Below are 22,283 nucleotides of genomic sequence, written 5' to 3'. Positions count from 1 at the left end.
CATAAAGGCTTTATGTAACTAAATTATTAAACAGGTAATATGAAGAAGGTAATATCTTGCATGTAGAAGTGTCACAAACCAGGATTATTCAACATCCTGGCTAGGAAAATGTGAAATAGCTTTGTTAGTAACCCTTTAAATGTTCCTAGCAGTAGTAAATAGTGAGTCTATAAGCAACAGAAGACATTTCTCTGTTAAACAGTGTGTTTAACATAATTACAGTGTTGAGCTTTCAAACTATTAATCACACAGCAGTAACTACAGGATTTTTGAAAGAATATCATACAAATAACTTTTTGAAACATGTACATAGTAATTGTCTAAGGAGCAAAAACTTATTGTGAATGAGTATGTGGATTTATGTAAATTTCACATTTACTAATGTTTCAAATATTCTATGTAGTGTTTGCACTACATGCTATGTTTTGTGAATGCCAACATTGCTGCTAACACATTACCTCTGTATCTCCTCATACCCAAATGTCTTTTACTTTACTAGGCTCTGTAGACCATTTCTCACAGACACTCTTGTAAAGACAAACATAAAACAGAGTTTATGTTTGCAGTTTGAGGAGTTTATGCATAATACTAACGTAACATAATGTTGCAGAAAGATATAAATACCAGTCTTACCTGTGGAAATCTTCATAAACCTGGAAATTTGGTTGTTATTCATTTCTTCTGGATTTTGGATCATCCTCCCACACGAACATATGTTGTTTAGTTTTTTGATTTAGAAATGGTTGTTGTAGTGAAATTTACAGTTGAAGTGCAGAAAGGTTACAGTGTTTTTCTGGTAGCAGAGATGCCGGTGGAGCAGGGGCAGATTACCTGAACCACAGTTTGGAATTAGGTGGTGATTAGGCCTGAGGGAACTGACCAAAGGTATTATGGTAAAAGTAATGAGTTTTGTGAACCATTTAAACATTTTCTAGTACAACTCTGAAATAAAAGTATAAGCCTGCAAATTAGCATAATTTGTACCTTTGAGTAAAACATATGAGATCAATGTGAGAATAATGTTCTTTTCTGATTGTGCAAAAAAAAAACAACAATAGTGCACAGGTATTATATCAAACTGTAAAAGTGAGACACAGAGACAGGCCTGACATGGCGGCTAAATGTTGAAGATATTGAGCTTGATCATTTTCAGGTGGCTGGGGTTTGCATAATGTGTCACTGTGAAAGGACATTGATTTATCTTGCTTTGATCTTGCAGTCCTGCAGGAATCTTCTCTGCGTAAAAGCAGTGTCTGGCTTCAGCACTGAAATCGGTTATATCAGCTAATCTGCCAGCTGGGTTGAAATGAAAAGTTAACAATCCATAGTACGAGCAATAACACAATTTTATTTTATTTTTTTCAATCAGAAATACATGAAAGTTGTAGAGCTTCTCAGGTTTTAGTGGAATGAGCAGAATATTATCAGTGAACATTTGACAGGTTGAATATGTGGTTCTTAAGCTTCTTTGAAGCAGACTAATTTAGATATATTTGATTCAGTCTTTAGTCACATGTAAGATTTTACTTTGTGATGTTAAATTAAACACAAGTTGATGATGTGGACAGGAGTTTATTAATTATCCTCATATTCTTTGAGAAGGTGATTCTGGTCTCTTTTGGGGAATTGAGTGCAGGAAATGAGCTTGACACCTTTGACATCTTATTGCATGTGAGGTCCAGGTGACATTACTCTCATTAGTTTTTGCCCTGAAAGCTGTTTTATACAGAGCGTTTGTGCAGAACAGAGTGCAACACAGGTCTGCAGTAATACAGATTCATTATTGATGATAGTCTGGTTCATGCATTTCTTGCTGTCTTCATATGTCCTTGTTAGTGGAAGCGTGTCGGCTTTATAGGGTTGTTTTTAATGAGAAAATTCATTTGCAAAGATCATGACACTGATGCAATAAATATGAAAAGGTTTAAAAGAGAAAAAGCTAGATGTATAGTATACAGAGTCCTGTGGAGGGTAGTCATAGGTTGAGGATACTTGATTTTTAAAGACACTTTGTAATGTTTCCCCTCATAGTTGCTGTGATAACCATGTTGACACGTTTGATTACAGTTCTTCCTGCTCAAACTAGTTGCAAGACAAATGCATCTGTTATTTCCTTTTTGCACAGTTCAAGGTGACAGTCAAAACAAATCAATCTTCGTAGCCCTAATCTGTGATACTGTCTCATATTGCTTGCCCACATCCACAGGATGAACACAATAAACAAAACGTGAACATACATCTGATGGACACGTAAGAGCGTAGCAAAAATAAATAAGGAATGAAATAAATATTATATAATTTAATTAGTGCTGGTACTTTCGGATGCTATTAAATGCTTATTTAACAGTTTTCCTTCCCTTAAGATTAAGAGAGGCTTCATAAACATTACCTTAGGTTATGAAAACACCCAGTGATTTTTATATAGAATAAAACCATTACAATAATGCTTAATAATAATTGACAAGCCCCATGCAGGGTATATTATAAACGATTGATTATACCTAGCTATAGAAAAGATATGTTTGTGTATGCATGTGTTACACAGAGACAGAACATACTTTTATTTATACTTTTTTAGCCTTTAAGGGTGACATGCTAGGTGCAGTGGTTAGCGTTGTCAACTCACAGCAAGAAGGTTCTGGGGTTCAGATCCTGTTTGAACATGGTGTCTTTCTGTGTGGAGTTTGCATGTTCTCCCTGTGCCAGTGTGGGTTTCCTCCAGGTACTCCAGCTTCCTCCCACAGACATGTAGTTTGGGGTTTGGTTAACTGGTGATTCTAAACTGCCTGTAGGCATGAATATGAGTGTTTGTCTCTATGTGTCAGCCCTATGATAGAATGGCGATCTGTTCAGGGTGAACCTCGCCTCTCACCTATTGTCAGAGGTATGGATGATGGATGGATAGTTCATCTTTATTAAATTGTGGAAGATGTCAGTCACTGCAGTGTTTTCCAGCTGACTTGCAGGTCCTCTAGTAAATGATGTTTTTCTCATGTTATTATACAGAATAAAAAGCAAAATTGACATGAGTCTAATATCTTGTGAAATTGCAGAGCTCTTAGATTAACTACTTTCCTCCATGAGAGCACATTCAGCACATAAAAAATATCAGCATGCCAAAATATAGATTTTTGACTCATTTTGACTTATTATTAGACTCTCTTCATGCAAATAACTGTTTTGATGTCTTTTGTTGGCATCTGCTGCTTTTCTCAGGGTGCTATAATTAAGCGGGAGGAGGCCGCAACCCTTCTTTATTCTGTGTCAGTTTGAGAAATGGCTGTTGCAAAACGCGCTGTGTCAAAGCAATGCGAGACGAACAACAGCTAGATTTCACACAATGGAATCCATTTGTAGCAGTGTGTGCATGTGAGTATTTGTGAATTCATCTTCATTACAGCAGTGGCATAGATTGAAAATGCACCAAAAATCAGTTTGTCAAAAATTAGCAAAACACCATTGCACCATGTTTTCTGTATCAAAGTAGCATGTACAGCCACCTGCAAATCCGAACTTATGAAGGCACTTCTTAACTGTTTTGATTCCTTTCTCCTGGTAATGACTTAAGTTATGACACCCCTAATTATAAACAAACACATTATAAAATCAGGATTAATGATTGATGTTATGTCAATTTAACAGAATATGTTCTCATTTTTAGGGAAACACTCCATCACAGTTTTTTTAATTACATTGAAAAATACGTAATTTTATGTACTCTTCGCGTGTCACCACCCAGGATTACACCCACAGCACATCCCCTGATCTGACAGCATCCTCAGGATAACTCTCATTTATCTTCATTAAAGACCACAGACCCCGGGCACTTTGTCAGTTTGCAGTTCAGTGAAAATGTATGAAGGGGGCAGAAAATAGATGTCTTTGATGAACAATAGATTATGATGGAGAGGTGAGCAAACATACCTCTCATTCACTGACCACATATGTGCTGCAGTAAGACTTACTATCTCACGCAGCAGCAAACTGTGCTCTGATCCCACAGACAAGCTGCAAATGTGATGTAATCCTCTTGGATCTTGCTTTAAAACCACAGTGAAATGTGACTCTCACATGTAAATATAAAATACAAAGACCTGGAGTTTTTCCTCTCCATCAAGTGCTTGCTCATAAGGGATTTATTGGGTTTATATGTAAAGTGCTTTGAGATGATTTTGTTGTGATTTGGTGCTATACAAGTAAATTGAATTGGATTGAACTGAAATTGAATTGAATTGAAAAATTATCAAATAGAAATGTAGATATCTGATAATTACATAAAATGTACATTCATTCATTATCTATACCCGGTTATTCCTAATTAGGGTCAGAGGGATCTGCTGGGGCTTATCCCAGCTCTCTTTGGGTAAAACGCAGGGGTACACCCTGGACAGGTAACCAGTCCATCACAGGGCCATAAACTGTAAATGTATTTATTTATACAATCATTATAATCAGGATTTAAAAGCTCTAAACATATTCCAATAATAAGCTTTCTGTTACATTCGATCAGTAGCCTCTTTAGGCCTGTTGTAATGTGACATGTGAAAATGACATCAAAATTCTGACTGGTGCACTCACCCCAACTCTAGGAAGGCAATCATGTAGTTCCTGTGTGAGAAATCAACAAAGGAAAAAACAGGAACATTGATACTGTTCATATCGAAATGCTACATAGGCACATAGGCTACTGTATTTCAAACAATATCCTATTGATCATATAAACACAGCTTGGCCCTATTTCCTGTGGTTTTTTATATTTATATATATATATATATATATATCTCCTGGTTTGTCCTTGAGTCATGGTGCTTCCTTTACAAAGAGAGAGTGTATGACAGTAGCTTAGAACCTTTTTTTTTTTTTTAAATAGGCTGAAAGAAACAGTCAGTGCAGGAAAGAGACATGACTAGGACTCTAGTTGCTTAAATTATAACTAATTAGGAAATCAATTATGATTATGTTAATTTTTTTTTCTACTGACCTTTCCCATCTACACAGAAGTAGTGCTTTTTTTTTTTTCAACAACTGTGGAAAATTATTGGTTTATTTAGTTTTTTTCATTTTTCACAGACACTGTGACACTTGAAAAAAGAATATAGAAAAGACAATACTGTACTATAATTGGACAACATTATAGGATGGCAAACAGTTCAGTTGCCAGAATTGCTGTGTTTGCAATGAATTCTGGTTATAACCAATTATGTATGAATTAAAGAAAAATAACATTTAAGACTTTTGATTTGCAAAATGTTCGCATGCAGAACACACATTGACATTAATGAGATGGACTGGAAATGTGTGTGGTATAACCAAACTGCTAATTATCATCTGCCGCATGTTGGTGTTATACACGGTATATATCAAAAGCAATAAACAACTCCTAGAAAAAGCAGACAGAAACATCAAACACCACAAACAACTTAAAAACTACAGTCTTTTGCTGACTGACGGGAAAATCACAAAAATAACACAAAAAAGGCACTTTAAGGTTGACGTTTATATCCATGCTGTTAATAGCTACACTGTGTTTCTTTCAGTCTTTCTTTCAAATAGTAATTTGAGCTTTCACTCACTGACCAGGGATCTTAGGTTAAGCACAGAACTGCAGAGAAATGTAATATGTTGCTGTACACAGGGGGATGTGGCAACAGAAAAAAAAGCTGCTGTTGTCACACTGTATGAAGCACATGCATTTCATTTTCTTTTATCTACATACTTTATATGGTATATTTTTGAGGCATATTGGAGCCACCGCAGAAGAGACACTAAATGTGTTCAGCTGTGCTGGTGGAGTTTGGGCAAGAAAAGGCAAACAGCCTCTCAGTATGACGTCTTACAAAAGTGCCATGTTTAACGGTTCACGCTGTGAGTTTCTCAAGAGAATTGTGTCAGTGAGACCTGGCATCTCTTGAGACAGACGTAGTGGGACGTCCCAGGCTGCAGGATGATGAGAGTTGCCAGATTCAGAGCATGCCTGAAATGCAGCTTTCTGCTCTCTGATACAAAGACTCAAAACTGCTTTGAGATTATTTTTTATAAATGGGTCAGGAAGCACACAAAACTATAGCAATTACAAGATCATGTTAGTAGTTTGATAGATCAGAAATAAAAGTGCTGATGAAAATGTGGAATTCAAAGATGACAGAGGGAGACAAAGCATAACAGAAATTCGTAACAGGCAACATGTTCTGTTTGCTTGAAATAAACCTCTCCCGATTGTGCAGCACAACAAGAGGCGATATAAATTATTCAGGTGCTCCCCAATGGCTGCCCATTTACAGCCGCTCACTTGCATCTGACTGGACATATTCTTCTGCTGTATTCCTCAGTGATCTGCCTGTTTTAAAATGGCAGCAAAATACATGCGACCTCTGAGTAGGACTCTGCCTTCGCTCTAATGCTTAATTTATTCATTACCTTCCGCCTGTGTTGGGTCTGTGCTGCAAAGCCTCTAATTGTAAATACTGTAGAATATTAAAATAAATGTGAATTGGAAGAAACAGAGGATTATTACAGCTCTGTGTAAACAAGGTGAAATATGGCCCTTTTTTCATCACAGTGCAAGCAGGACTAGGAATGAGGTGAGAGAGGAAAACAAGATGAAGTGGTCATAGATAATAACACCATTTGCAGTATTGTAGTGCATGGAGGACATCTCTCTTCAGATGGCACAGCATGTCATTTTTTCTTCACTCCTTTTCCTTCATTCATGCTGATGTAACCCCCCCCCCATGAAGTTTGTTCAGGGCGGGGGGTGGGCGCGTTTAACACTTACATCTCCTCTGCTTTCTGTACTGTTTGAGGATCGGTCAATTTTTGCAGATGAATGTTCATGACTTGATGGCAGATGGTCTACAGCAGCTAATTCCTGCAGGGTATCAGGCTGTGTCTTAAGATTGTGACAGTCCCTGGTTTTTAAGACAGTAAGTTGTAAAGTAGGTTTAGTTAACTTGTAATCAATAAGAGCGTAATAAAATGAACAGCAGTTTTTTAAACTATTTATGATGGGCAGCTATTCATTGTATTTACATTTACAACAGGTTGTGTTATTAGTGGTTGAATATGTCATTCCATGTAGGCTGAGCCAATCCCAGGTGACACAGAGGGAGAGGCGGGGTTCGCACTGGACAGATTGCCAGTCTATCACAGTCCCCGTGTTTACACTTATTATTGATTACCAATTTTCTTCTCTACTTAAACAACAAATCATTCATGTGAGTTTGTTCGGCCGCATTGTAAACACATTTGCACTTGTATTTTCAACAACATAGCGGCTCATTGTGTTTGCTGTAGTTAAACCAAAAGTGCACTGTTCGAAATGCACTGCACTCTCTGGGACAAAGCTCTTTTCAAATATAAAACTGAATTCATTTAAGAACACCCATTTCTAGCAGCATTGCAGCTTTATATGAACTCGCTGGCAGAGAAACGTAAGAATATTATCTCTAATGAAACAAAAACGAAATCCCACTTCTACTATAAATGTAATGTGTTGCAGTAATATTCAGCACATGACCGTGTGCTGCCTCTAGTGTATATATCATTCAAAGGCAGTCTGGGAAATAGTTTTTTTAATGTCAGTTGTTGATTTAATCATTCTCTGAGTGCACACAGTCACCAAGAGACTACAGACACAAATTGAGGTGAAGTCCACTCAGTTTTAACAGAGACACTGCCCAAATAAATGGATCAATAACTCCTGTAATCACTTTTCCACTTTGATTCTGTCTGACTGTGAAATTCTTTCTTCTGAGTTCAAGATGAGAAATGGGCACCTCTCCTTTTAAAAAAAAAAAAAAAAAAAAACACCACTCTGTGTGAATGTTTGAGCAGGACAACAAGTAAATATCGTCCCATGGAAGTATACTGAAATTAAAATGACCTGAACGCTTAGTATTAATCAGCATAGTCTTTCCTGACTAAATATTTGTCAACAAAAATGTCACTTTGTTATGATTAGAGTATCTTTGTCTCAGTCACTGATAATTAGTCATGCACCATTGGCTATATTCAGAAGTGCATGTCACAGAGAAGCAGACTGCTTATGGAGCAGAACCAGTATTCAGCACTGGGGTGGCAGTGTGATTAAATCCCCAGCCTGTGATTGCCTCTATGCGTCCTCGCCTTTTGGCAAATAGATTGGAGTGAGCTGACCTTTCAGCAGATACGTACAGCAAACTTGAGTGTTTAAGCTTCAAGAACCAGACCTGTTAACTTCAATTAATCAAGTGAATGCCATTACTGCAGGTGACGTGTATGAGATGGTTCATCGCACCATCCACATATTTTACACATCATCACTCCGAGGCATTACTTTGACTTTTTCCCCAGTGGATGAGTCTGATCACTGGCCTGTCTCACAGTAACACTCTGCTCTGCCTCACTTAAGTCCGTGTGGGGACTGCAACTAACAATTATCACTTTTGAAATGCATAATCTCCAGTGTTATCAATTAAATTAGTCATGTTTTGTCTGTATAACATCTAGAAATAATGCATTTAAGATCATGTCTTTAAATTGTTTAGTCAATAACCAACAATCCAAAAAAATATATACAACCCCAACTCCAAAAAAAAAGTTGACACTGTAAAATCTATATAAAAACAGAATAACCTATATTTTATTCACAATAAAACATTGAAAACATGTCAAATGTTTAAACTGAGAAAATGTCATTATAAAATTGATGGCAGCAACACATACAACAGCATATTTTCAATCGTTCTGGACTGACAGGCCAGTTCAGCACCTGGACTCTTCAAGTCATGCTGTTGTCATAGATGCAGTGTGCAGCTTAGCACTGTCCTGCGGAAATATCCAAGGCCTTCCTTGAAAAAGATGTCATCTGGATGGGAGCATATGCTGCTCTAAAACCTGGATATATCTTTCAGCATTAATGGCGCTTTACCAGATGTGCAAGCTGCCCATTCTACAGGCACTAATGCACCCCCATACTATCAGAGATGCAGGCTTTTGAAATGAGCTCTTATAACAAGCGGGAAGGTCACCCTCTTCTTTAGTCCAGAGAATGTGACGTCCATGTTTGCCAAAAAAAAAAAAGAGTCAAATTTTGATTTGTCTGACCACAGAACAGTTTTCCACTTTGCCACAGACCGTTTTACATGAGCTTTGGCCCAGAGAACATGGTGGCGTTTCTGGATTATGTTCATATATGGCTTCTTCTTTGCATGTTAGAGCTTTAACTTGCATTTTTGGATGGCACACCAAGCTGTGCTCACAGACAGTGACGTTTGGAAGTATTCCTGTGCCCATGCAGTGATGTCCATCACAGAAATCATGCCAGTTTTTAATGCAGTCCCATCTAAAGACCCGAAGATCACGGGCATCCAATATTGTGTTGTGCCTTGTCCCTTGTGCACAGAGATTTCCCAGATTCTCAGAATCTTTTGATGATATTATGTGCTGTAGTTGATGATATATTTAAGGTCTTTGCAATTTTATGTTGTGGAACATTATTCTGAAAATTTCTGACATTTTGTGGACACAGATTGGTGAACCTCTGCCCATCTTTACTCCTGCGAGACTCTAACCCAATAATGTTACTGTCCTGGCGCCAGTTGACCTAATTAGTTGCAAGATGTTCTTCCAGCTCTTCCTTGTTATTACCACTTACTTTTCCAACCTTTTGTTGCCTCTGTCCCAACTTTGAGTCGTGCTGATGCCATCAATTTCAAAATTCCTTATTTATTTTTCTGAAAATGGTATATTTTATCAGTTTAAACATTTGATATGTTTCTATGTTTCATTGGGAGTAAAATGTGAGATTCATGAGATTTGCAAATCACTGCCTTCGGTTTTTATGAAGATTTTACACAGCTTCTCAACTTTTTTTGGAATTGGGGTTGTAGACTAAACAAATTATTTAGTAGTGTTACCAATAATCAACCAGCTAATTGAAAATGAAAATAATAAGGCCTCTGTACACCTGTAATGAGTAAAATGGCAGCTTGCATGGTAATATCACTTTAAGGTGTCTGCTATCTTGTTTGCTTCTTTGATGTGACTAATCGCCAAATAATGTTAGAGTATCATGCATATATTTAAATACAGCAAACATCAACTAGAAGGCACATTTACTGTTACTAATTTATATCATCAACAAATCGGTCCTTTAGTTGCAAACGTTACTAAACATTTGATGTTGGATTTCGTTATGTATCGACAGAACATTTCCTCTAAATAATTAAACAGCCAGAGCCATGTTACAGACATTTCTGGAATATTGATTGAAAACTGTCCTGATAGTATTTAATCAAGGAAGGAGCTATCCACGGGCAACACCTAACATGAAATATAGTTGACAAGATGAACTACCTGCAGCAGCAGGAAATGAGCTATCAGCATGTTGTGTTCTAAGCTGTTTGAAGGGCACTAACTGTGACACAAACCCTTTTTTGAGGCTTTCAAACTGAATGACCTGCCTCACTGACGCAGTAGACACCAAAACTTTGGAGAATTATATAGTCTGTATGAACTACAGAAATAATCAGTGAATGTTTAGGTTTAGAAGAGTGAGTTCAGATTTTTTTTTTTTTTTTTTTTTTAACACTGGCTGACTGCTCCACGCCAAGGTTCAGCAGATCTCCAAAGACACAGACCTATTTTCTCATTGCGCTCTAAAATCACTGAAGGCCTGGCAGCAAGTGAATGACATTTTCATAGTATAAGCATTGGATATTATTCATGGAGATGCACAGCATATTTGGAGAGGTCTCTTTTAACATTTCATAGTCCCAGTATCTCACTAGAGGTGACTTGTTCCACCCCACACAACTCCATATCCATTATAGATGGCTGGCTCAGTCATGCCAGCAGTATGCATATGTTTACAGCTGTCAAATGCACCGAGAGGAGTCACTGAGAGTCCTGAAAAACAGCATCTGTCTGAACTGGATGGCTCCTGAAGACCTTGTTGTAACATTATCTCCCAAGTATATCAATATTACATAGAGATAAATGTGCCCAAGAGCAGAGAATGACAAAAAAAAAGAGCAACCAGTGTAGGAATATTCTACAGTATGTTAAATGCTCTGGTGGATTTTTTTTCCCTCAAACATGTCCACTTCTGCAGAGTAGCTATTTATTGCTATTAAATTAAAACTAATCCATATCCTAAATTGTGGATTAACATTGAAATAATATGAAGGTAGAGACTGGGACGGGAAATGCATAGTTCCCTATCTGCTCAAAAGGTAGATTGAGAACTTTTTTATAGGCAATCCAGTTTAAGATGTCATTTTTCTTAGTAAAAAAAAATAGTTTTGATGCATGGAGTGAAACGGAATTTAAGATTACCATGAAGTACATGAAAATTGTCCCCCAGTTAAACTCCATTTTGGTGTGAAAGCTCCCTTTGATTGTGTAGCTGAAGACGATGCAGGGCACTGAGGTGTTATGGGTATTTCACTTTCAGTACAAAGCTTCAAATGTGATTAATAGTTGATGTTTTGAGTCTGGTGGTTCTCCGTATTTGTTTTAAGGAGCTGGGGAGGTTTTTCTACTTCTAAGACATTCAGTGAGACTTTGTAGAAACCTCCAAGAAGACTTTTTTCATCTTAAGTTCTGTGTCATTTTTTTGAACAACTTTGGGTGTGGTCAGGATTTTGTGTTCCAAAATTTGAGTTTTCTTCAGATATAAAACACTTTAACTTCAGCATGAGCACATTTAAGCATTAACAGTGAACTGTGGCTAACCCTGCATCTTAAGTATTATATCTCACTTACTTATATACAGTTAGGTTTTTAATGGTCTTCTGTCTGGCTTATGTTCACAGGAAACAGTGTAGAGGGTAGTTTGGACCAGGTCACATTTTCCAGATGTGTTTTTTTTGACTTGCCCAACATTAACACATTGATAACACATCTCATCATGTCACCTTCTAAAAATGTAATCAAAGAGGAAATTTAAATTGCATTTGCTGTTTCATATTTCTAGCAAAAAAAAAAAAACAAAAACAAAAACACTAGGTGGGGACTTTTATGCTTCCCTGGCTTACCATGATAGCTGATTGGTTAATTAGCTGTAATTAGCACTAAACAAAGTATTCCTGAAGTTGATGGGAATGACATTAGTTTGGAAGGTATTTAGATATTCACCAAGGTTTTTACCATTTCATCCTGTGGGGATGAAATGCACAAGAATTCATGATAGCTCATCTAATAGTTGCTGTGATATTTCAGTATGGACCAAAGTAATGGCCTGATAGACCCAAATTGCGATCCCCTGAGCAATGCGATAAGCATGCCTTAAAACAGAATTTATTTTTAATAAGACACATGATGTTATGACTCAGGCTTTGAGCTCTACTATGAATCCAGATGAGTTGGTTCTGACTAAAATACTGTGCCTTTAGAATAAAGGCACAGTATCCAACTCTTTGTTGGATTTCACAACACAAGAAAATAAAAACAGGACTGGAACTAAGGCAGGCTGGATGACTACGATGATTAATAACTTATGATGAATGAAGTCAATGTGATATGTGAACCAGTGTGTTCATGTTTGTTACATATGACTATCGTGCATGTGACCTAAAGATAAAATAGAGGCAAATGGTTTGCAGACTCAAACTCTAATATGAGTTTCCCAATATTTTGACAGTGCATCTTTGTTAATTTCATTTATGTTATAGAAAAGTGAGCAAGACAGTTGAAATGAACTTTTGTGATTCAGCACCAGTAAAGCAAGAACAAGCTGAGGAAATCAGATAAGCTCCCTGTAGTCATCCTTTGACATATTGGAAACAATCTTATCAAGCCTCTCCAATTGTTTGGTCTCTTCATCTTGACAGACAAATTTTGTTACATTTGGCAATAAATCTAAGAATGAAACACAAATTACAGGAGCCTGACTATTTACCAGCATGGAGAGAATTGTGATGTTTTCATGAGGGGAAGAAAATGAAGAGCACTTGTTTTTTAACCTGTTTTGTTGGTGACTGGTGCACCACCACCTCCACAACCTGTCAAAGTGACAGCTCTGGCAGCGTTCAGGCACAACTCTGACATTATTTGCAGATGGTAAATAAGGAAAAATATCTGGCTAGCCAGAATGATTCATATTTAGTCCCAGCTCCTGTTTACAGACAAGTTGTCACATTCATTTAGCAAATTACGCTCATGCTTGGGGCTCGGTAAAATGACTTTCCCCACCAACTTTATTGGGGGAGAGGGGACAGTAAAAATAATAAAAGCATCTGTCCCCAGCATTCAGATTTATTTTATTCTCACAGTCATTGATTTCTGCACAAAGGGGATTGTGCAGCTGCAGCAAAGGTACCATTGCTTTATTGCAGTTTTTTCAATACAGTATTCAATTAATTGTGGAAAATTTCAACCAGCTAAAGGCACCTCCATTACTCACTTATTACCCTGCAGAGAGACGTGTATGTAACAGGATATGATAATACTTGTCGTACTAAGCCCTTGAAATCTTCATGCTTGAATTTGTGATCATAGGACCATGTTTTTTTCTACCTATTGTAACTAGTGCTCGCATAATATAGCTATGTGGAAAAAGTTGCTTGAACCGCACACAGTTTTTAAATGATCCGAAAGGGTATAATGCATTAACTATGATGCTTCAGCACAGATGTACAGTGCACTAAATATGACTGAATGTCTACAAAATGAACAGTTACGGACTAAGGTAAGATTCATATATGTAGCCCTGCCTCTATAGTACAGCTTCCTGGAGACAAAAGACCATATGCTTATGTAGCAATCGGTGAACCATGAAATCACTCGGTTTTCACAAAGCCCATTTACATTCCCTAGTTAAAGCTCAATGGGCCAGGAGAGATAGTTGAAAAGCCATCATTTAGTATAACAGACCTGTCTGTCCTTATTATGGATGCAAAAAATGATCAAACTGTGACTGAAATGATGCTGCATGCTAATGGTATGAGATGCACAGATAGCAATACCACCTCACACTTTTTAAAAATAAACACAGGGGGAGTTAAATTTGTATCGTTCTTTATAATGAGCTATTTTGTATATTTACTATTGGCAACATTTTCTGAGATAATGAATATTCAGTCAAGCAAGTCCATCTTAAATGATTATCTATATCTACAGTATCTGTCTGCCTGTCTGTCTGTCTAACCAAATTCTGAAACTGTTTTTTGTGGGGAATTAAGAGGAATGCGAAGTCTAGTCTTAGTAAGCAGTTTTTTTCCTAATAAATAATATATTGTAACTTATAATCACCACAGGAAAAGTGAGGATGAGGAAATTGCCCATTGTATGATAAAGCAAAGCAAAACAACTCAAGGTCCACCTATTAATTTTTCCCTCATACCTACTGAGCTTGGACGCAAGAAGAACCTTCTCCATAATAATTGGGTAAACTTAACTTAACTGCTTATGAAAGCTATGTAAACTCGTCAAAAGCTACAGAAAACACTAGTATGCAGACCTGAAGTATTTGTCTCCTAAAGGAGTAACAAAAAGATTTCTTATTGAACGCTACACCCATTAAGATCCCCATACTACAAAAACGCAAGCTCACTCAAAGGCAAAATTAACTGTATTATTTATGTCAGCTCACTGCATTTCAAGATTAAATCATTCATCACTTCCCAGTTGTTTTGGATTAATACCATATTAGGGTGTTTGATGTTTAGTAAGCTATGACCTACTATGAGGTTTTACAAGATGTTGGCTGATCATATCTCTAAAGCATGTCCACTTCTTCCCCTGAGTCTTGTAATGTAATTGGAGCCTGAATTATCGCAGACATTTTACAAAGCAGTGTGTGCTAGACAGCATTACAGCGCAATTATGAGATCTCTTCACTGTGTGTGGCCTAAATAGCACTGTTTTTTATCTTGTGTGGTTCTAGTTTTTATCTTGGATGGCAGCAGTCCTTTATTACTTCTTTGTGTTGCTGATAAGATTCATCAATTAAGTGATTAGTCAATTGACAAAAAACATTATCTGCAATTAATTTTTTTTAAATTGATTTAACCTTTATTTAACCAGGTAAGTCAAACTGAGAAACAATTCTCATTTACAATGACGCCAAGAGGTTTGATTGTTGACTATTAGTTTTAGTAATTTTTTCAAGCGAAAATACCAAACATTTCATCATTCTAGCTTCTCTAAAGTAAAGGACTTGCTGCTTTTCACTGATTGGAAACAGTAAGTATGATTAGCATATAAAGCATAAGACATATAAATACTTTATATAGAGCATCATATTATATTGTGTTATAGTAAAATGTAAATGTATGATAAAATTCTGTATTTTATACAAATGTGTGTTCATCTACAGTATAAATACTCCTGTACCTGTACTCGGAGCAAACTATTCACTGGTGAAGGCCACAAGGTATGAATAAAAGCTTGCAAACAGACCTTGAGTTAAGAATTTTGTCCTATTATTTCCAAGGTTCAGAAAGAACCTTCAACATTTTAAACACATTTATAGGAAGTTGAACACTACCTGTGAATGATTAGCATGTGTGCATAAAGAGTAATATGACATTGCAGTTTCTTTGTATATGTAATCATAAATCATCATTAAATTCCAGTCACTGAACCAGCTTTTTGTACCAGTTTGTCCAGTTGCCTTCTACTTTTTTGCAGCAGACTGCTGCATAAAATAACACAATTGCTACCATAGTTTGGAAAAGCATGTGCAGCATCTTCCTGCATCCTAAGCCACCTTAGGAGGAAAAGTTGTCTCTGTCCTTTTTTATGTTCTACATCTGTATTAAGTGACCAGTTCAACTTATTGTCCAGGTGCACGCCTAGATATTTATAGGCTGGCACCACTTTAGTGTCCACACCACTGACTGAAGTTGACTAGATAAGGACGGGGTTTAGACATTTGAAAATCCACTACCATCTCCTTAGTTTGGGATTTTTTCAGTAGGAGGCAGTTTGTGTGAGTCCAGTCACTGAAGGATTTTATCAGGCCTCTGTACTTCTCTTCCTGTCCATTCCTAGTACATGCAACAATCGCGGTATCCTCAAAATACTTCTCAATGTGGCAGCACTCAGAATTGTACGTGAAGTCTGCTGTGTACAGTGTGTACACGAATGGAGCCAAATCAGTCTCCTGTGGATGCTGTGCTGCTCAAAACTCTACCAGCCTGACAAACTGTGGCCTTTCTGTCAGGTGATCTGACAGAAAGGCCACAGGATCAGTTATCTGTGATCCTGGAAACAAAGGAGCAGTCCACCCCCATTACTTTTAGCTTGAATCTAAGGATGATTGGTTGGATGGTATTGAATGCACTTTAAATAAATCCAATAACATAATCCTCACATAACTTGCAGGTTCTTCGAGATAAGACAAAACACAGTGAAGCATGTATCATCCACACCAATGTGTTCTCTGTAAGCATACTGCATGGGCTCTCTTGCATGTTTAACCTTGAGTCTTGGTAGGCGGAGAAGCATCCTCCTCTCCAGGACCTTCATAATATGGGATGTGAGAGCCACTGGCCTGTAGCCATTTAGTTCAGCTGGACACTTTACTTTAGGTACTGGAACAACACAGGGTGCTTTCCACAGAGCTGAGACCCTCCCCAACTGTAGACTCATGTTGAAGATCCTCTGTAAAGGCTGACACAATTGAGCTGCACAGTCCTTAAGCAGCCTAGGCCATACACCATCTGGGCCAGCTGCCTTCCCATGGCACAATCTTTTTAACTGCAGCCTCACCCCTGTTACTGTGACAGATGGTTGAGCATGCCCAGGTGATGGAGAGGGCGTAGCTGCAGTGGCGGAGATGCACACAGGTAGAGGAGGAGGAGATGAAGGAGGAGACACTGAGGAAGAATAACGGGGTATGGCTAGACAGGCTGGAGCATTTGCCTGTCTAGCAATTAGTTGAGTTCATTGGCTCTGTCCACATCACACACTGGCGCCTGGTTGTTTTTTTTTTTTTTGTGCCAGTGAAGTTGTTAATTCCGCTCCACACCTCTCTGATGCCATGTTGTGGATTTCTCTCTGCTTTGTTTTTGTAGTCCTTAGCCTGCATTAATCTCCTCTTCAGCTCATGTTGCAAATCTTCCATCTTTAAATGCCTCCTTTTTCTGGTTAAGGATTGCCTTGTTGTCACTAGTGATCCAGGGTTTGTTATTAGAGAAACAGCGCACAGACTTTGTAGGTATAACAGTGTCTCTACAGAAGTTGATGTAATCTGTGAAACAGTCGACCTGTCTGTCAACTTAGATGCCGTTTCCTTCTGCTCTCAGCAATATGTTCCAATCTGTGCATTCAAAGCAGAGCCTTAGAGTCTCAGTTGCCTCAGGTGTCCATTTCCTGATTGCGATGGTGGTTGCAGGCTGCTTCAGTACACAGGGTCTATAGCAGGTCTGCAGTAAGACCAGGTTGTGATCTGACCTGCCCAAGTTGTGGTAAGGCAGTAGAGGTATAGGCCTCCTTGACATTTACATACAGCAGATTAAGTGTTTCACCTTCTGTGGTAAGAACACCCAGTCAGGTGTGAGGTGAGATGCACCTGGTTAAAATCTCCTGATATTATAATGATGCCTCAGAATGTTGTGTTTGTATCCCGGCAACAGTCTCATGAATGACTCCACATGGAACATTAACATTAGCTCTTGGGTGACTGTAAACAAGTATGGCAATGATATGACTGAACGCCCTGGGACATAATAAGGTCTGAGACCACCTGCCAAAAGCTCAATGTCTTGACAACATATCTTTAACCTTGACAAAAATATGACCAGGGTTACACCATCTCTTGGTTACAAATAAAGCCAGCTCAGCCAGCACCTCATCGCTTTTGTTCAGCAAAGAGTTGACATTCCCCATGAAGATAGATGGTAGGAAAGGTTTGTATCTCCATCTCCTAGCCTTTAGTTTATGCACCAGCTCTGCATCCTCTTCAGCTCAGCTTGAATAGAGTGATATACTCCACATTTGCATTGCAGTAAGATGAGGTCATCTCTTGTGTATATTCTTCTCCCCACAGTAAAGTGATTAAGCAAAGTAGAACTGTAGTTGTCAAAAATATACCAAAAAAGAGTGAAAATTTCAGCAGCTACATGACTTTGCTGACATTTGCTCAGGCGCAAATTCTAGATAGGCAAGACAAGAAAAAATAGATAAAATAAGATAAGATAAACTTTATTAATCCCCAAAGGGAAATTTAGGTTGTACTGTAGTGAAAGTAATAAGTAGTACGATATAAAATTAGTCAGTAACAGTTCATTTCATGTTAATTAATCAGCTGCCATTGGCTAAGGTGTTGTATGCCCTGATGTCAGTGGGAATGAAGGATTAATGGATTAAATTATTAATTATTAAATTAAGATTGGAGGATTAATAAACACAACAGATAAAACTAAATTATGATGTACAGTATTATCCTGTAATATGTTTTGTAGAAGTAGAAAAGACGAAAAGCATGTGCACGTTCAGCATCACAGAGGACTTCAGCCTAGTCTGCTGAAGTCGAACCATAATCCAACCAGCCTCAATTATCACTGAGAATAGATTTTTTTTTTTTTTTTCGTGATCCCAACCTGCTCCTTTAGTTCCTGCCCTTCTCTTGGTAACCTTGCCCTCTAGCAACACTGGATCCATGAGTATTGATTAGTTAGAGAAAGCACACACATGCACAAACCATTCATCCTTTCATGACCTCTGATGCCAAAGGTTTTTAGAAGCTAATAAAAAGCAAATTATTCAATCAGACTGCTCCTGCAAGCAATTTTCCTTAAAACAGTTTTGGCTCCATTCAGGTAGAGAACCGAGCTCAATGCGAGTTGTACCAGTGGGATGGGAGTTGTTCATTAGTATCTGATGGTGGTTTAGATTAGTAGAAACATCTGCTCTTCCTTAATAATCACTTTCATTTTGTGGCTTTGTCCCCAAATAACTGTGAATTCTGTACATAGGCGAATACTTGGAATATATCTGATGGATTTAAACGCATTAGAGCTACACTACCTTCAATATGTTCGCTGTTTCAGGGCATTGCTGATGTTGCACCCCTATTAGTTAGGTGTAATTGGACGTTGACTGTTGAAACACAGCTGCTGAAAATGAAATGTATGAATATGTACAGTACTGTGATTGATAACTTGCCATAAAGCATATGTGCTCCTATTTGTAAATCAAATTGTTAATCAATGTGCTTGCATGATGCATGAAAAGACTGTAAAGCTCAGAGAAAAGGGAAATGGCCTGATGGAATTCGTTTTCATGGATCTCCTGACGATCAAAGATATGACATATATCAAGCCATTCTACACCTCCGAACACCACTGCTGTTTTTCCTGAATGAATGGCTCTGTCGCTCTACTGCTGAGTCATAATGACATTGACAATGTCCTTTAATAAACGTGTTACAGCTGTGGCTGCTTTATTGCTTGTCTTCATCTCAGGCACTGTGATTGCTGCAGCCAGTGAAAGACGGTACCTGCTGAAAAATTAAATTCTAACCAGAGCCTTGACTCCGGTCAGGCTATTTAACAATAATTAAAACCAGTAATAAATACACAAATACCTTCTTACATGACTGTGGTGGAATTAATTTCCCATAGTGCTGTGGTCTGTTGAATGCTGTGGGCCTTAGCTTACCTATTGGTAAGCTTAAGAAATACCATCATGTCTGTCATGTCTGTAAGTGAAGAATATAGAACAGTGACCATTTTCACTATGAATGTATTCACTCAGATCTATAATAGATGGGCACTCCATGGCTTGCTTTTGTTTCCCTAAATGGTCAGCAGGATCTGATGTAATGAGATGCCTTAGAGTGTCTACAGAGGTCTGTCTTACAGCCTTTGCAGAGCTGATATCCAAGAATTAAAAAGAGACCCCCTTTCTTTAAGCCAGTAGAGATATGACTCTGACATTGTCTTCTAAATATGTAATTTGTAATCTGGCATGCTTAGACAAAAAGTATAAAATGACAATTCTATTCTACTATACAAATCCATGTAGCTCTGATCCGCCTTTCCTAATACTAGCTGTAGGGAGAGTTTTCCAAGGAAATCTTCAAGCAAATCATAATTTAGTAGAAAGCTTGCATCAGATATCTTACTTTTACATTCTGATAAAAGAATATTTAATCCCACAGCAAGCTAATTGTTATGTATGGAGAGATAATTCCTTCACTGACAGTGTATTTATGAGTATTTACCATCAAAGTCTATTTTTAAGCCCCAAATAAACATATTGATGCTAATGTTCATCTTTCATCTTGTTGATAATGAAGGTGGATTTCAGTTTTAGGGTTGTTCTCTTGAAAGTGAATGAAAAATAAATATTTTTCATCATTCCTGTTACCTGACTGGTTTGACTTTTTTTTATACACACTTCAAACTGTCTCTGTGTGGATTGACAGGCAAAATATAACTACAGCGAGGTAAAAAGGACAATCTCAGCCACCCATGTTGTCGTACCAGAGTATTTTAAGTAACAAAGCTGGCAGGAGAGGATGACTGTCTCCCTAACACAACTGTCTTTGTCTTGCTCAGACAGGAAGGAATCACAGTGATGGATAATGACTTGATGGAGTATGTCCTTTGGCCAAAGTTGCCTGGCACTGAGGATTTTTTTTCCCCTGTCTTCACTTCATATAAGGGGCTAGAGAGGAAAAGACAGAGATAGAAGTAAAATCTTTTGGCTGTAAGAGGAAAATGGAGCAGGGAAGTGGAGTGTGTGTAGGGGAGCCATGTTGGAGATTAAGTGAGACCGACTTGTCCTGGGCTGACACTGGACTTATCACACTGGGCCAGGTGATGATTTGATGCCTGGAAATGAAGATAAAACTGAAAAATCTGTTGTTAGACCAATTTGGATGGGTGAAGGACTTCTTGTTCGAAACAAATTTACAACTTCATGCACCTCCCAGTGGTTGCTCAGTGTCACTTTGCAGTCACACCACTCATTGTCAGTTTGGCTGTCGGAGTGAGCTTCAGCGCCACAGTACACGCGAGTATGACTGTTAATATGCATGGCAGGATAGACCATGAAATGATAGCGTATGAAATTTATGACACCTACACTCTACTTTGTTTCCCTCATTCATATCTTAAACTCTGACATGACAGCCCAAGATGAATTTAAGAGAATTGCAATGACGTATCAAAAAGCAAAAGCTTGCGCCATAAATACTTTATTGGTTGGATGAATAGCTGAAGGTGACAAGCCTAAGGTCCCTCTCTGAATACAAATTGATGTACAGTGGAGAGGGAAGAAGAACCTGAGTGGAGATTTCTGTTTTATAATGCATCAAGGCTCTCTGCAGACAAATGTGAGCGATATGGTAATCTCTCATGGATTGCGTGCTGTTGTACTGCAGGCAGAGCTGAAACATGTCATGCAGCTTGTTTTGAATTTTAGAGACAAGTGAGAAACTGAAGGCCTGTGACCTTGTGCAGTCACCTCTCTCCAGTGTGAGGAATAAAACAGGAATGAAAAGAAGAATTTGCAGTAAAAATAGACTCTTAAGTGAGTTCCAAAACCTCTAGCCTCATCCATCTTTATCAAATATATGCATATAACCTAATATTAAACCAGGCAGTAATTATTTGGAGGCATTAATCACCCTTTTTTTTTTTCAGTCATAAAATCTAATCACGAGCAGTAGATTCGCCTGTTCTTTGTTTTGCAAAGATAAATTTAAAAGTGGTATCAAAATATGATTAATTTTTCATTACGCTCCCCCTTTACACTTTGTTCTCCTCCTTTAGCTACAATGATGCAATGAAATATTAATGACAGGACACAGATTCATAGCCATGGTATTTCCAACTCTGTTTTTCTGGTGGCTCTCCTGCTGCTTGTGCTTCTTTCCTGTTGTTTCATAATCAGATCAGTGTTCATATCGCACCCAAAGCTGCCAAGTGGAAAAAGAAACAAGCTCAGTCAATGATATTATGAATGTATGACTGCTTCTCTAGTGTGTTGAGGAATGCTATCTCCCCTCTACTAGAATGTTGTCTAGAAGTCGACAGTAAGTAACCCAAAATGTGTTAAAGCAGCAACACTTCTGATCTAATTAGCACTTCTTTTTATTGTAGTTGGCTGACTCACCTCAGCTGTAAAGTTTTGGGATTCAAACAAAAAGCCTAAACATGTTTCCTGTCCTCTAGGTGGTGTTTCCCTCCTGCAATACCTGCCTCAGCTCTGACTCTCTGACCACCAGCTGATCAGGATGCTGGTGTGAAACTTGCGATGGAGACCAGGGTTTGATGTCTGGTGAGTTTGTCATGTTTTTCAATTCACTGTATATAGACTGAGAGCAGTTGCAGCTCCGCTTTTAGCTG

The 22,283-nt window shown here is 38.0% G+C and overlaps 1 protein-coding gene across 1 annotated transcript in view; it reads left to right on the top strand.

Moving 5' to 3' along the window:
- Positions 1–22,283, top strand: part of lrfn1 (leucine rich repeat and fibronectin type III domain containing 1) — a 100,414-nt gene that overhangs the window by 48,647 nt on the left and 29,484 nt on the right. Inside the window, exon 3 of the mRNA XM_026299204.1 lies at positions 22,110–22,215. The gene's annotated coding sequence lies outside the window, so the exon portion shown is untranslated. The remainder of the gene's footprint in view (positions 1–22,109; positions 22,216–22,283) is intronic.

This window comes from Mastacembelus armatus, chromosome 13 (genome assembly GCF_900324485.2).
Source record: "Mastacembelus armatus chromosome 13, fMasArm1.2, whole genome shotgun sequence".
NCBI lineage: Eukaryota > Metazoa > Chordata > Actinopteri > Synbranchiformes > Mastacembelidae > Mastacembelus > Mastacembelus armatus.
The sequence above is the reverse complement of the archived record's forward strand: the minus strand, read 5'-3'. Positions and strand labels throughout refer to the sequence as shown.